Source organism: Hesperophylax consimilis, chromosome 16, assembly GCF_061612785.1.
Source record: "Hesperophylax consimilis isolate HC1 chromosome 16, BYU_Hcon_1.0, whole genome shotgun sequence".
In the NCBI taxonomy this organism is placed as follows: Eukaryota; Metazoa; Arthropoda; class Insecta; order Trichoptera; family Limnephilidae; genus Hesperophylax; species Hesperophylax consimilis.
The window spans coordinates 10,001-24,513 of NC_142851.1; the positions used below are offsets into that span (position 1 = coordinate 10,001).

The 14,513-nt window shown below is 42.2% G+C and overlaps 2 non-coding genes across 2 annotated transcripts; both read left to right on the forward strand.

Moving 5' to 3' along the window:
• The first annotated feature begins 10,806 nt into the window (after positions 1-10,806).
• Positions 10,807-10,925, forward strand: LOC149416502 (5S ribosomal RNA). Its single transcript, XR_016303450.1, has one exon. It is a non-coding gene; the product is annotated as a 5S ribosomal RNA (ribosomal RNA).
• Positions 10,926-11,246: 321 nt separating this feature from the next.
• LOC149416503 (5S ribosomal RNA) lies at positions 11,247-11,365 on the forward strand. The gene has a single exon (XR_016303458.1). It is a non-coding gene; the product is annotated as a 5S ribosomal RNA (ribosomal RNA).
• Positions 11,366-14,513: the final 3,148 nt, after the last annotated feature.

A 14,513-nucleotide genomic window follows, 5' to 3' on the forward strand; every position in this document is an offset into this window, starting at 1 on the left:
CGACGATAAAAAGTTCCAGGGAATCGTAAAGGTTACTCAACTTCCTCACCCTAGTAAACAAATTGGAGAACATGTCATCTTTCCAGGAACATACGAGAGAAACTCCTTTGAAGAGAACGAAATTGATATATACACAGATGGAAGTAAAACTGGAGGAAAAGTGGGTGCGGCCTACGCAGTGTTCAATGCTTGCGGAGAGATCACAGCAAAGAAACTGCCCCTGGCAGATTACTGCTCAGTATTTCAAGCAGAGCTTTTCGCAATAATGCAAGCACTAGAGCGGGTCAACAAACAGCAAAAGCATTGGGAAAAAGTTGACGTCTTAAGAGACTCACAAAGCGCTGCACACGCACTTGAGTCAGGGACACCTACCAACCCTATGGTCTTCAATATACAATGCTCGGCTCAACTCTTGAGAGAAAGAGGGTCTAATTTTCTAAGTACGATCTCACTTCAAGTTTTATAAATACCTAGTGCCTTACTAAAAAATTTAAAAACAAATATTTTTTCCAATTACATTTAAATAAACAGTTTTATTTATCAATATAACCTTTGTTTCGATTGCAACAATAACATTTGTCTGTCATCAGTTGTTTTATTTTGCTCTATCTAAAAATAATTTTATACCATTCTTTTTTGCTTTCTGGCAGAAAAAAAAGTGTAGTGTGTTGTGCCTTGAGGTTTCTTCTCCCTTCCGATCATCCAGGAGTAACTTTTCGCTGCTGATTTCCAGATATTTATAAACTTTTTTACTTCTGTCATTTTCCATACTATTGTTGTAGTTGTTTACTGTTGTGAATAATGGAGGAAGATTTCCCTCCTGGACCCCCTACAAAGCCCCCAGATCCCTTTCCGGACCCCCCAGATTGGGAAAATGTAGATATTTCTGACAGTGATTCTGTCATTTTGACTTCTACCAAAAAAAGGAAATTTACTCCTTCTTCCCCAATAAAACTTGACTCGCCTTCGACTTCACAGTCCCCACCAGCACTTTCTCAACTTCCTCCAACAAACTTTTATTCTCCTCATTCCCGTGGCCCATTCATAGTATACGTCCAAAAAACTCAGCAAGGAAAAACCATCCACCCTCTTGAATTTGGCAAATTCCTATCAAATAGCAAAAATCTTTCAATCAAGCCTGGAGGTGTAAAAGCCGAGGGTCGCTTCCGAATCTCCGTCAAATTCCTCTCAGGGTCAGCTGCCAACAGTTTCATCAAAAATATCTTCATTTCATCTAATTCAAAGTTTAAGGCATATATCCCTACTTTCAATGTCACTCGCATGGGCCTGGTCAGAGGTATCTCGACCGATCTGTCCATCGAAGAAATTCTGTCTTCACTTTCAACCCCCCAACACATTGGCAATCCCATAAAAGCCAGGAGGCTTAATTACAAGGACTCCTCTGAGGGTATAATTTCCTGGAAGAGATTCCAATCTGTCGTTATCACCTTTGAAGGTCAATCTCTTCCCTCCCATATATATTTATTCTTCAACTCATTACCAGTTGAAATGTTTATTTATCCCAACACTCAATGTTTCAATTGCTGCCGTTTTGGTCATACCAAAGCTGCATGCAGATCTCAACCCAGATGTTTTAAATGTGGAGAAAACCACGCAGCTGACCAATGTCCTTCTTCCTCCTCACCTTAATGTTTTAACTGCTCAGGCTCACATACAGCTATCAACATATCTTGCCCAGAACAATCTCGCCAAAAAATATTAAAATTTCTATGGCCTCTCAGAACTTGTCTTTTCTACAGGCTTCTAAACTATTCCCGCCTGTCAAAAAATCATTTTCTGAGGCTTTATCCAGCTACTCCTCATCCAACCCTCTTCCCTCTACTACAACAACTTCTTCTCGTTCAACTAAATTCACATACAAAAACGCTATCTCTAAACCGGCTCCTGGATACGATCAGCAACAACACAACTCACTGTTCTTAAATCCCAATGGTTCACCTCTTTCAAATGCCACAAATGGGTGTGCAAATCATTATAATCCGTCCTCAATGAACTCTCTTAAACTTTCTGAAAAACTCTCCCAAGACAATTCTTCATTTATCCAAACTCTTACTATGCTTCTAATCGACCTTATTTCTTCTCAAACTAATCTACCGTCCAACGCTGCTACTATTATTTCCACATTAAAATCATTTATTCAAAATGACTCTTCGAGATGTCAGAATACTTCAGTTGAATAGCCGAAGTGCTATTTCTAACAAATCTGATCTCCTTAACCTATTAAATTCCAACATTATTTCTTTTGCTGCTATCTCGGAGACTTGGTTTACTCCATCCACCCACTTTAATGTGGGAGGGTATTCCTGTCTCCGCGACGACCGCCCGGAAGGTTCGGGCGGCGGTGCTGCCCTTTTTATTAAAAAATCCATATCATTTTCCCCAATAAAATATCAAACCCCCCAATGCTGACTTCCAAATGGTTGCAGCTAAAATAAAGACACATCCTTTATTCCAGTCTATCTTCCCCCAACAGCCCACTTCAATAAACAAACTTGGTTGCAAATTGTAAGTCAACTAAGCCCTCCTTTCTTTATATTAGGCGATTTTAATGCCCATTCCCCCGTCTGGGGTTCTGCTTTCTCCGGCCGAGATGGTCGAAGTGTGATGGATTTCCTAGATCAATCCAACCTTTTCCTTTTGAATGACGGATCTCCTACTAGGATCTCACGCCCCAGCACAAACCCCAGTGCAGTGGATCTATCGATATGTTCTTCTAGTCTGGCTTCTCTCTCCTCGTGGGTGGTGTCCTCCGACCCTTGCTCCAGTGATCATTTCCCGATCACCATTACTTATCAAACTTCTTTCCACTCAGACAAGTCTCATATTTCGACAAAAATTAAAACGAAACACACCAAATGGGATGAATTTAACTCTCATATGGAGCAGTTCCTATTAAATTCACCCGCCACCGATATATTTTCCGTCAAAGATGATTATAATAACTTCAAATTAATGCTCATAACTGCAATAAATAAATCAAATCCTCCCTCTAAAACTAAATCTGTCAAAAAACTCCCTCCAACTCCCTGGTGGGATGAGGAATGTTCCAAAGTAGTAAGAATTCGGAAAGCTAAATCTCTTTTCTATCGTTACAATATGACTATGGAGAACTATCTTATATACAAAAACGCTGAATCCAATGCCAAAAGGGTATTGAGGTCAAAAAAGATCCGGGTGGTACAACTTCTGCAGTTCAGTATCTCCGAACACTCCAATTTCGGAAGTTTGGTCTATGATCCGAAGATTTAGATCCTCCTTCAGTTCACCATCTCCTCGAGCGTCTTATTCTAAATGGATCGATGAATTTTTGGACAAAATTGCCCCCCCTTCTGTACCTAACTTAGATGAAATAACGCCCATCCATGATACTCCTATGTCTAATCATTGGCTAGACTCTCCATTCACCTTAATTGAGCTAAAAAATTGATTATCAACAGTCAAGGACTCATCTCCAGGCAGAGATGGTATACCTTACAGCATAATCAAAAATAGTAATGATAATGTTCTAAACCACTTCTTAAGCATCTTAAATAAAATCTTCCAGACTGGTATAATGCCTGATGACTGGAGTTGTCAAATAACCATCCCTATTTTAAAAACAAACAAATCACCAAATTCTGGATCCAACTACAGGCCAATCGCTCTTTCATCCACCCTCAGTAAACTTTATGAAAAATTAATTAAAAACCGATTAGAATTTTTTGTCTAGAGTAAACAGCTTCTCTCTCCATCTCAATTTGGATTTAGGAAAAAAAAATCCACTCAAGATAACCTTGCCATCATCAGTACTGATATTAATTTATCAATTTCTAAACAGGAAGTTTGTCTTGCCGTCTTTATAGATATAGAAGGCGCCTTTGACAATGTTTCCATCCCAATCTTGAAAAAAAAATTTCTAGGCCTTGGCCTTCCCCCCATGTTTGTCCAATCTATTATTAATCTATTTCTTGATAGAAAAATTTTCATTGAACTTCCAGATATTTTTCCTCAAAGTAGGTCTATTTGGAAGGGTTTACCACAAGGCGATGTATTGTCCCCCTTACTGTATAATATATACACATATGATATGCATGTCGCTATTCCCCCACAAGTAAAAGTTATTGAGTTCGCAGATGACATAGCTTTCTTCTTATCATCCAAACTCATCCCTCTCGCCGTCAAATATCTTAACGAAGCCATGAATGCCCTTTGCACATGGCTCACGTTAAATGTTCTTGAATTTTCAATCCAAAAGACTCAGTGTGTCACCTTCTCAAACCGCCATAAAAACCCCCCCGTTCAAATTTTATTTAAAAATTCTCCAATCCCCAACGCTTCTGAAGTAAAATTTTTGGGAGTAACATTTGATAGGAAACTTAAATGGTCTTCCCATATTAATAATAATGCGTAATAATTAAGTTACTAAATGCGAAAAAAATTTAAATATCATCAGATCATTATCTGGCGTTTGATGGGGTGCTCACCCTACTTGCATTAAGTTGCTTTACAACGCACTTATTCGAAGCCATCTTGACTATGCCTGCCCACTTTTTAGTACTGCCTCAAAAAATGTACTTGATAAATTAGACAAAATTCAATCTAAATCTTTGCGAATTATAACTGGAGCGATGCAATCGTCACCCATCAATTCCCTTTAAGTTGAATGTTCTGATCCTCCTCTTTATTTAAGGCGTCAACTATTTGCTGACAAATTTGTTCTCAAATGTTTAAATTCTAAATGTCATCAGGTTATCCCCAGCGTCTCGTTGTTCATTGACTCAACCCATTCATCTACAATCAGAGCTTCAACTAAACCTCTTCCTGACATCTGTAAAAATTTTAAGTCTCTCTCAGATTTCCACATCATCCAAAATGATCTACTTTCCTTATACAAATTAAAATATAGTCACGTCACCCTATCCCCAACAATATTAGAAGAGACCGGAATCCTTAAAAGTCATTCCAATCTCCCGGCCCGAACTGTCAATAATATGTTCAATGACATTATTTCATCTAAATGGCCCAACTTTTCTCTTTTATTTACTGATGGATCCAAATCTCCCGACTCTCCTAACTGTGGTATAGGTATTAACGTTTACCACAATAATTCTAATGACAGAATATTTCATTCAATTTCAAATCAATTTTCAATATTTTCAGCCGAGTGTATTGCAATAATAGAATCTCTCAAATATATAATCAAAAATAACTTTGAACATTTCCTAGTTCTCTCTGACTCTCTCAGTTCCCTCCAAAAACTTAAATCCAATCCTCTTCTTCATCCTGATGATCACTTTGTATGCCTTATTCGAGTGATGATTGCCTCCATTCAAAGCTCTGGTAAAACTGTAACTCTGATTTGGATTCCTGGACATGTTGGTATTATGGGTAATAATATTGCAGATGCCTTGGCAAAACAAGGAGCCTCCAACCCTGTTGTTACCCTCGTAAACCACATTCCCCTATCTGACATTTTTTCCATCATCAAAGATAGATCCCGCAATGTTTGGTCGGAGTATTGGCACATTGCTAGTCAATCCAAGGGAGCCATCTATGCCTCAATACAAAGGACTATTCCATCAAAACCGTGGTTTCAGCAATTCCCTCATTTTTCCAAAAAAGAAATTTCTTCACTCATTCAAATGAGGATCGGACATTGTTCCGTTCCTTCCCATCTTTTTAAAATTCACGTCCTTAACTCCCCAGATTGTACATTCTGTGGTCTAGAAGTGGGAACTTTAGATCACATATTTTTTGGTTGTCCCTCTCTAAACAAATATCCTCTCTTCTATCAAGCCTTATCTAAAATTGCCTCCTCTCCATTCAACATCTCATCATTTCTAAGTCTGAACTCGACTCCAATTTTCATTATAATTTTAAAATTTGCCTATTTAAATAAAATTTATATTTAAATTCACCTTTCATTTCTCAATAATTTTAAATGATGGCTGTACGGGACGTGTTTGCCTGCACAAGAAAAAAAAAACTGTAAAATATAAGCACCGGCACACATTTACCTTTGTCCTGTGTAATGATTCAAATAAAGCACTTGAGGTATTTCATTTGAACCATTACAGAGTTATTTAAAATATCATAAAAATGCAGGGAATATCGACTATTGTAATATGTTTGCCTCAATGAATGCGTCTTGAGAAAGACGATATATTCGAAATTTGTAATTTGCTTTTGAAAAGAACGCTTTTATAAAAGCGGTTGGTTTTTATTGCGGGTGCAACTTCTTGTATCCCTCCAGGCTCAGTCAGTAACGGCTCTGTGACATCGGGGCCAGTGAGCAGGACCGCACGCTGGAGGGAAGGCTCTCCGGGACTGGCTGGCAGGCGGGCTGGCAGGCGGGCTGGCTCAGTCGGCAACGTTCAGTCCCCTCGATCCAGGGAATATCGACTATTGTAATATGTTTGCCTCAATGAATGCGTCTTGAGAAAGACGATATATTCGACATTTGTAATTTGCATATTGAAAAGAACGCTTTTATTAAAGCGGTTGGTTTTTATTGCGGGTGCAACTTCTTGTATCCTTCCAGGCTCAGTCGGTAACGGCTCTGCGGGGCGCTGGCTGGTTCAGTAGGCAGTGGCAGATCCCCTCTCCGAGGCTGGCTGTTGGGAAGGCTCAGTGAAGCCCGAGGCAGAGGCGCCGCGACGTCGGGGCGTCGTTGGCTTGTCGGTGAGCAGCGAGCTCAGCAGCAGGCAGTTGCAGTAGACAGCGGAAGTGGAGCGGGGGGGGGAACCGGGTTGAAATCAAACGCAGCGTGTTGGTCTCAGGTAGCGAAGCGGGTCAGGCAGAGCGGACAGCGGTAGGTGTTGCTCGGTCCAGGGCTTATGGCGGAATGGGCAGGGACCGGTTTTTGCGGCGCCTTTATAAGATTCTATAGGACCGCGCCTCCGACCCTTGATTGTATTATGAAATTCCCGTAACGAGCTTGCTTTTTTCTTGCTATGAAGCTCGCCACGCTTGTAGGATTAAATCTGTTTATCTCAGAAATATAGGAATATTTTATAATATTAGACCTTATCTGCCTCTGTCGCCCTGCCAAAACCACATCGTCGCAATATTGTTTATTTAGTTATAATAAGACATATTCTACAAGATAAGTGGTCAAATCTCTGTAACATTTTCAGAGTTTCGCTGATTACATAATTATCTTACGTGTAACATATTTTATTTCTATTCGAGCTTATTTAATTAACATATAAGTATCTTTGTATATAATTATTTAGTTAACATTGTTTCCTATTATTACAGGAAGGGCTTGCAAATTTGTATTTTTTTACAAATCTCTTGGATACACGTGCGCCGCTCAAGCAGGTTTTGTGCTTAGCCAATCAGCGGCTGCCTAGCCAGAGTAAGATGGTTGCTTGAGTTGAAGCGAGACAACTGCCTTTTAGGTCCGAGCGATAAAATTTACCGTTAAACGGCAGGGCAGGTTTTTAAACATGAGTTACCTAAATGTAAGGCAGGTTTATCAACATTAGTTTTATGGAAGGTTTTACATAGTTTTCGACAGTGGTAAATATGATGGCATTTTGTTGTGTTTTTTTTTTTATAATTGATGTACATTTTATATTGATGATGCTGATGACGTTCGATACACTCCTTCCCGTGCAGTAGTGGCTGCACCGAGCTATTTTTTCGAACGTGTCAGTCTTCGGTGGTGGTTGATGCATCCAAATCCAGTGATTGAGTGCGTGGTCACTCCTCCCATCTGGCCGTGGTGATTACTCTTGGGGCTTGCTTGTTAGTTCTCGGTTCCGGGGAGCGGCTGCAGGGTGACGCGCGTGGGATTTAGGCGCGCTCGCAGGTTTTGAATGGCGGTGAACTGGTATCCTTTTGTGTCGGGGTATCGGTCGTGCATTTTTGAGTTGTTGCGTATCCGGGGGAGGGGGGCATTTCAGGCCGGATGTGCGCTTAGGTGCGCGCTGGAACTGTGAAGGGGCCAGAGTTGAATCCGGCTAGCTTGCTGCTGCAATTTTGATGACAAGCCGGACATCATGTAGTCACGGGGATTACTTTGCGGCATATCCAGAGCCGGCAATCGAAGCCGGTACGGTCACTACAAACTTGTGGGTGACAGGCTAGCCATCATGTAGTCATGGTTCACTGCATATCCGGGACCGGCATTCGAGGCCGGGACGGTCGCAGCAAACACGTGATTGACAGGATGGCCAACATTTAGTCACAGTTTGCAGCATATCCGCAACGATTCGAGGCCGGGACGGTCGCCGCAAACTTGTGAGTGACCATTATATAGTTGCGGTTTGCTGCATATCCGGGACCGGCATTCGAGGCCGGGACGGTCGCAGCAAACACGTAGGTGACTGGCTGGCCGCAGTCGAATCGGGCTGCGCTCCGGATGGTGTCGGCTCTCGAGATGTTACGTATCCGGGGGGCCGGCATTCGAGGTCGGGCCGGTCGCTTCAAGCTCGTGGGTAGACGTAGCCATCATACGCGCATCAGGGGGCTCTGGCTGGTGATGGTGGCCCAGTGTAGTAGGGGGCCTATCCAACAAGGCGGGCTGCGGTACTGCGAACTCGGCAGCTTGGCGGCGAGATGTTTATTTTTATAGGTCTGCAATCTGTTTTGCGTGCCAGTTAGCATTCATCCCCCGGCAAAGCGCACGTTATGATCCCCAGTGTACTCGAATTGTATTGTCGTCATCTTATCGGAGTCCTGGGGGTGCGGGTCACTGTACGGCTGGCACATCGTATAAGGTAGTAGGGTACTCCGTCTGTAGGCGGTGTCACTGGTTGCATAGGTTTCTGGCCGCCAGCGCGCTCGGGGTGCATGTTATACCCCGGCTGAGTAGATATTCTGGCTGTCTGGCGGGCAGGCTGACACCTCTCACGGCTCTGCGGGCTAGTGCATGCAGTGTGAGCGTTGTTTGGTTGCTCACCCGGGCAATGTCACCGGCAATGTTACTGATTATCACCGGCGGTGTCACCGGTTGCGCAGGACCCATGCGCATTGTACCGCGGCTGGTTAGATATACTGGTTGGCTGTCGGGCTGTCCACTGTAGAATTTGAGTAGGTACGACACCGCATCCGGGATGTCACCGGCAATGTCACTGGTTGGCACTGGCGATGTACTGGTTGTCACCGGCGATGTACTGTTTGTCACCGGCGCACAGGACTCGTTCGCATTGTAGCTCGGCTATTTAGGTATACTGGTTGGCTGTCGGGCTGTCTACTGTAGAATTTTAGTATGTAAGGCACCGCATCCGGGATGTCACCGGCAATGTCACTGGTGATGTACTGGTTGTCACCGGCAATGGATGGTTGTCACCGGCTGCACAGGACTCGTGCGCATTATATCTGGGCTGTTTATGTATACTGGTTGGCTGTCCGATGTAGAGTTTGACAGGCAGTGGCTCATCGTGCCGCTCTGAGTATGTAAGACACTGCATCCAGGATGTCACCGGCAATGTCACTGGTTGTCACCGGCGATGTACTGGTTGTCACCGGCGGCGTCACTGGTTGCGCAGGCCTCGTGCGCGTTATACATTGGCTGAGTTTGTATACTGGCTGGCTGTTGGGCTGTCCACTGTAGAGTTTGACAGGCAGTGGCTCATCGTGTGGCTCTGAGTATGTAAGACATTGCATCCGGGATGTCACCGGCAATGTCACTGGTCGTCACCGGTGTTGTACAGGTTGTCACCGGCGACGTCACTGGTTGCGCAGGCCTCGTGCGCGTTATACATTGGCTGAGTTGGTATACTGGCTGGCTGTCCAATGTAGAGTTTGACAGGCAGTGGCAAGCCGTGTGGGCGATGTTTGCTCACTAGAGCGGTGACTGTGTGTAATCACCGCCGCCGGGATGTCACTGGTTGCGCAGGCCTCTGCTCTATATACCTCGGTAAGCGACAGCAAGCTCAAATAAACCCGAGCCATGTGGGGCCCGGGGCCGAGGTGCTGCGACATCGGGAGCAGCGAGCACAGGGGAGCACGTGGGCCCGGGGAAGAGGCGCTGCGACAACGGGGCCTTGGTCTCCGGCAAGCCCGGTGAAGAGGCGCCGCGACGTTGGGGCGTCGGTCACCGGCAAGCTCAGGGAAGCCCGGGGGTAGAGGCGCCGCGACGTCAGGGCGTCGTTGGCCTGTCGGTGGAACCCGAGCCAAGAGGGCTCAGGGCATGAGGGAGCCCGAGCCGAGAGGGCTCAGGGCTCGGTGGGAGGGGGGTGCCCCTGGACTGCTCTGACATCGGCTGGTGTTCCAGCGAGCAGAACCGCACGCTGGCGGGAAGGCGGTCGGGAGCCGGCGTGTGTCTGCTTTCAGGGCGGGAAACCGGCATCTTAGATGACTTCCGGGTCTCTCAGCCACTGCAAGGTGATGACATCTCCACCGGGGCAGGACTGAAGGCGTGATGTGTGGTTCCGGCTCGAATGGACCACTTTGTACGGGACGTGTTTGCCTGCACAAGAAAAAAAAAAAATGGGTGTGTCAAGCCTACGCAAGACAGAAGTGAAACTTCTAGTATTCTTCTCTCTCTCTCTTTTCATTTCATTCTCTCTTTTTTTCTGTCTATTGACATATTTATAAGTAGCATGTGATAAAAAAAATTAAAAGTTATAAAAAAAGAAAAAAAAAATTAGTTAAAGCGGGGATCGAACCTCGGTTCTTCACGACCACAGTCGTGCGCTCTGCCTGTAGACAGCGAAGATGAGTTAGGAGAGTGAGTTAAACTAGGTATATAATATTTACACCTTGCTAATGTTTTCAGTATTATTAGGGCTTTTTTATACTAATTTTCATATATTTATTGGCAGGTAGAGTAGAAATTAATATTGTTTAGCGTTTGCCAACGACCATACCATGTTGAACACACCGGTTCTCGTCCGATCACCGAAGTTAAGCAACATTGGGCGCGGTCAGTACTTGGATGGGTGACCGCTTGGGAACACCGCGTGCCGTTGGCCTATTTTTTATTTTAATTTCATGTTTTTTTATTTTTTTATCATTACTATAATTAATAATATCATAAAATTCTTTAACTTTTCAAGTATGCTACAGGCCTAAAATATTACTTAGTGGATTGATATTATGGTCAACCATTGAAAAAAAAAATTCCTACAAACTTATTAATGTAATTACGATCTTTTTCAAGCGCGTATGTAATGATTATTTTTATCAACCTCGCACACACCTTGCTAATTTTTTCAATATTATTAGGGCTTTTTTATACTAATTTTCATATATTTATTGGCAGGTAGAATAGAAATTAATATTGTTTAACTTTTGCCAACGACCATACCATTTTGAACACACCGGTTCTCGTCCGATCACCGAAGTTAAGCAACATTGGGCGCGGTCAGTACTTGGATGGGTGACCGCTTGGGAACACCGCGTGCCGTTGGCCCATTTTTTATTTTAATTTTATGTTTTTTTTCATTTTTTTATCGTTAACATCATAAAAAATTTTATATCATTCTTTAACTTTTCAATTATGCTACAGGCCTAAAATATTACTTAGTGGATTGATATTATGGTCAACCATTAAAAAAAAAAAATTCCTTAAAAACAAAAAAATAATATTCCATGGCCGAGAATCGAACTCGGATCAACTGCTTCGAAAGCAACTATGCTGACCATTACACCACCAACGCCAGTTGTCGAGATGAGCTAAGAAGCATTTATATTTTACTTCAAAACTTTTACTACATCAAATGAACTTTAATCGGTCCCGCATTTTCGTTTCGGTCATGAGTTGGTTTTACTCCTCGAAATTGCATGACGCGCGTAAAGAAGTTTCACTTCAAAAACTGTAAAATATAAGCACCGGCACACATTTACCTTTGTCCTGTGTAATGATTCAAATAAAGCACTTGAGGTATTTCATTTGAACCATTACAGAGTTATTTAAAATATCATAAAAATGCAGGGAATATCGACTATTGTAATATGTTTGCCTCAATGAATGCGTCTTGAGAAAGACGATATATTCGAAATTTGTAATTTGCTTTTGAAAAGAACGCTTTTATAAAAGCGGTTGGTTTTTATTGCGGGTGCAACTTCTTGTATCCCTCCAGGCTCAGTCAGTAACGGCTCTGTGACATCGGGGCCAGTGAGCAGGACCGCACGCTGGAGGGAAGGCTCTCCGGGACTGGCTGGCAGGCGGGCTGGCAGGCGGGCTGGCTCAGTCGGCAACGTTCAGTCCCCTCGATCCAGGGAATATCGACTATTGTAATATGTTTGCCTCAATGAATGCGTCTTGAGAAAGACGATATATTCGACATTTGTAATTTGCATATTGAAAAGAACGCTTTTATAAAAGCGGTTGGTTTTTATTGCGGGTGCAACTTCTTGTATCCTTCCAGGCTCAGTCGGTAACGGCTCTGCGGGGCGCTGGCTGGTTCAGTAGGCAGTGGCAGATCCCCTCTCCGAGGCTGGCTGTTGGGAAGGCTCAGTGAAGCCCGAGGCAGAGGCGCCGCGACGTCGGGGCGTCGTTGGCTTGTCGGTGAGCAGCGAGCTCAGCAGCAGGCAGTTGCAGTAGACAGCGGAAGTGGAGCGGGGGGGGGAACCGGGTTGAAATCAAACGCAGCGTGTTGGTCTCAGGTAGCGAAGCGGGTCAGGCAGAGCGGACAGCGGTAGGTGTTGCTCGGTCCAGGGCTTATGGCGGAATGGGCAGGGACCGGTTTTTGCGGCGCCTTTATAAGATTCTATAGGACCGCGCCTCCGACCCTTGATTGTATTATGAAATTCCCGTAACGAGCTTGCTTTTTTCTTGCTATGAAGCTCGCCACGCTTGTAGGATTAAATCTGTTTATCTCAGAAATATAGGAATATTTTATAATATTAGACCTTATCTGCCTCTGTCGCCCTGCCAAAACCACATCGTCGCAATATTGTTTATTTAGTTATAATAAGACATATTCTACAAGATAAGTGGTCAAATCTCTGTAACATTTTCAGAGTTTCGCTGATTACATAATTATCTTACGTGTAACATATTTTATTTCTATTCGAGCTTATTTAATTAACATATAAGTATCTTTGTATATAATTATTTAGTTAACATTGTTTCCTATTATTACAGGAAGGGCTTGCAAATTTGTATTTTTTTACAAATCTCTTGGATACACGTGCGCCGCTCAAGCAGGTTTTGTGCTTAGCCAATCAGCGGCTGCCTAGCCAGAGTAAGATGGTTGCTTGAGTTGAAGCGAGACAACTGCCTTTTAGGTCCGAGCGATAAAATTTACCGTTAAACGGCAGGGCAGGTTTTTAAACATGAGTTACCTAAATGTAAGGCAGGTTTATCAACATTAGTTTTATGGAAGGTTTTACATAGTTTTCGACAGTGGTAAATATGATGGCATTTTGTTGTGTTTTTTTTTTATAATTGATGTACATTTTATATTGATGATGCTGATGACGTTCGATACAATGGCCAAGAACACCCTTGAAGGGTGAAAGCCAGAAATAATAAGAAAAAAAAACCTTTGTTTCATTTTTTTTGAAAATATATATTTTTTTTGAAAATATATATTTTTTTAAAATAAGTATTAAATTGATAAAATACTGATGAAAATTTTTTTCGTCGATTCGACGAATGGTTAGGTTTATTAGGGTACACACGAACGTTCGGTGTCTAGAGTTAAATTTCATATAGTTATTAAAATTATTATAATTAAAAAAAAATCATAATGCAAAAAACTAACTTGTACATTAGAATAGATTGGTGTACTAGGTAGTTAGGTAGGTACTGTTAATAGGAATTATTTTTGATTTATTATTATTTAATTAATGGAAATGTAGTGTTCCCGAGATGGGAATCAAAATATGCGTTTTGACATGGCTGTATAATTGCGATTGAAAAATTTCTGTTTCTCAGTGACGTTTCGCATCAATGCATACAATCCCGAGAGCGCGTGTTGCGTTGCTTCATCCACATTCAAATATCAAATCATAAAATCACATCATCATAGGCACACAAGTATTGCGTCATTCAAATTCAAACATACACATTTTAACATATTCGTACCCACCCACTCCTTCCCTCATCCACATTCAACACCAAATCATACATTCCTTTTTTTTACACTTTAGTTTAATCAAGTAATGTTTACCTATTAGTTGCCTACAACGGGCGAAAAGCTAATTTTTATTCACATACATATATTTTAATACATTTGTGGGCACACAAGCCCTGCTTTATGCACATTTAAAAATTTAATAATTTATATTAAAGTAAGCACACACATGTGCTTCATCCACATTCTTTGCTTATTTATACCAACATACCTCATTTTTTTGCACAAGAGTTTACATTAATTCATTTTCACCATTTAGTTGCCTACACCGGCAAAAAGATATTTATAATTATTAGTTTTTAGCAAAGTTTGGTTGTGTAACTTTGCCATGTACTCGTGAACTAATTAATAATCTTGCTTGAACTCACTATTTTTACTGTGCCTATCAAAGGTACAGGTATAATTTATGCCAAAAAATTTTCGGTCATATAAAATACTCTCCGTTCTTATGAATCATTATTACTATTTTTTTAATAT